The following is a 2,726-nucleotide window of genomic DNA, read 5'->3' as shown; positions in this document are numbered from 1 at the left end:
AATTACACAATTGAACTTATTGGATGCACAAGATTGGTTAAAAACCTAATTGGAGAAGAATAAGCATAGGGAGGACGAAAATAACCTAAATGTTAATCCAATGACACAAACACACCTATTGGATGCAAAAGATTGGGTAAAAACCTAATTTTATTAGAATAAGCCTAGGGAGGACGAAAATGACCTAAATGTTAATCCAATGACACAAACACACCTATTGGATGCACAAGATTGGTTAAAAACCCTAATTGGGCAAGAATAAGCCTAGGGAGGACGAAAATAACCTAAATGTTAATCCAATGACACAAACACACCTATTGGATGCACAAGATTGGTTAAAAACCCTAATTGGGCAAGAATAAGCCTAGGGAGGACGAAAATGACCTAAATGTTAATCCAATGACACAAACACACCTGTTGGATGCACAAGATTGGTTAAAACCCTAATAGGACCAGAATAAGAAAACGGAGCACGAAGATGACCTAAATGTTAATCCAATGAAATAAATTAACTTATTGGAAGCACAAGATTGATTAAAAACCTTAATTGGACAAGAATAAGCCTATGAAGGATGAGAATGACCTAAATGTTAATCCAGTGACAAAAACACACCTATTGGATGCAAATGATTGGTTAAAAACCCTAATTGGAAAAGAATAAGCCTAGGGACGACGAAAATAACCTAAATGTTAATCGAATGTCACAAACGAACTTATTGGATGCACAAGATTGGTTAAAAACCATAATTGGACAAGAATAAGACTAGGGAGGATGTAAATGACCTAAATGTTAATGCAATGACACAAATGAACTTATTGGATGCACAAAATTAGTTAAAAACCATAATTGGACTAGAATAAGCCTAGGGAGGACGAAGATGACCTAAATATTAATCCAATGACACTAATGAACTTATTGGTTGCACAACATTGGTTAAAATCTCCAATTGGACTAGAATAAGCCTAGGGAGGATGTAAATGACCTAAATGTTAATCCAATGACACAAACACACCTATTGGATGCACCAGATTTGTTAAAAACCCTAACTAGAAAAGAATAAGCCTAGGGAGGGCGAAAATAACCTAAATTTTAATCCAATGACACAAACACACATATTTGATTCACAAGATTGATTAAAAACCCTAAATATACTAGAATAAGCCTAGGGAGGACGAAGACGACCAAAATATTAATCCAATGACACAAATGAACTTATTGGATGCACAAGATTGGTTAAAAACCCTAATTGGACAAGAATAAGCCTAGGGAGGATGTAAATGACCTAAATGTTAATGCAATGACACAAATGAACATATTGGATGCACAAAATTGGTTAAAATCCATAATTGGACTAGAATAAGCTAGGGAGGACGAAGATGACCTAAATAATAAATCAATGACACAAATGAACTTATTGGATGCACAAGACTAGTTAAAACCCCTAATAGGACAAGAATAAGCATAGGGAGGATAAAAATGAACTAAATGTTTATCGAATGACACAAATACACCTATTGGATACACAAGAATTGTTAAAAACCCTTATACGAAAAAAATAATCCTAGGGAGGACGAAAATAACCGAAATGTTAATCCAATGACACAAACACACCTAATGGATGCACAAGATTGGTTAAAACCCTAATTGGACTAGAATAAGCCTAGGGAGCTCGAAGATGACCAAAATATTAATCCAATGACACAAATGAACTTATTGGATGAACAAGATTGGTTAAAAACTCTAATTGTTCTAGAATATACCTAAGGAAGATGAAATGACCTAAATGTTAATCCAATGACACAAATGAACTTATTGGATGCACAAGATTGGTTAAAAACACTAATTGGACTAGAATAAGCATAGGGAGCACGTAGATGACCTAAATATTAATCCAATGACACAAATGAACTTATTGGATGCACAAGATTGGTGAAAACCCTTAATTGGACAAGAATAAACCTCAGGAGGATGAAAATGACCTCAATGTTAATCCAATGATACAAACACACCTATTGGATGCAAATGATTGGTTAAAAACCCTAATTGGATTAGAATGTTCCCAAGGAAGACGAAAATGACCAAAATGTTAATTCAATGACACAAACACACCTATTGGATGCACAAGATTTACTAAAAACCCTAACTGAACTAGAATAAGCCTAAGGAGGACGAAGATGACCAAAATATTAATGCAATGACACGAATGAACTTATTGGATGCACAGAATTGGTTAAAAACCCTAATTTGACAAGAATAAGCCTAGCGAGGATGAAAACTACCTAAATATCAATCCAATAACTCAAATGAACTTATTGGATGCAAAAGATTGGTTAAAAACCCTAATTGGAATAGAATAAGCCTAAGGAGGACGAGGATGACCTAAATATTAATCCAATGACACTAATTAACTTATTGGATGCACAAGATTGATTGAAAACCTTAATTGGACAAGAATAAGCCTACGAAGGATGAGAATGACCTAAATCTTAATCCAATGACACAAACACACCTATTGGATGCAAAAGTTTGGTTTAAAACCCTAATTGGAAAAGAATAAGCCTAGGGACGTCGAAAATAACCTAATTGTTAATCTAATGATACAAACACACATATTGGATTCACAAGAATGGTTAAAAACCCTAATTGGACTAGAATAAGCCTAGGGAGGACGAAGATGACCAATATAAAAATCCAATGACACAAATGAACTTATTGGATGCACAAG

Source organism: Cicer arietinum, chromosome 7, assembly GCF_000331145.2.
Source record: "Cicer arietinum cultivar CDC Frontier isolate Library 1 chromosome 7, Cicar.CDCFrontier_v2.0, whole genome shotgun sequence".
NCBI classification, from domain to species: Eukaryota; Viridiplantae; Streptophyta; class Magnoliopsida; order Fabales; family Fabaceae; genus Cicer; species Cicer arietinum.
The sequence above is the reverse complement of the archived record's forward strand: the minus strand, read 5'-3'. Positions refer to the sequence as shown.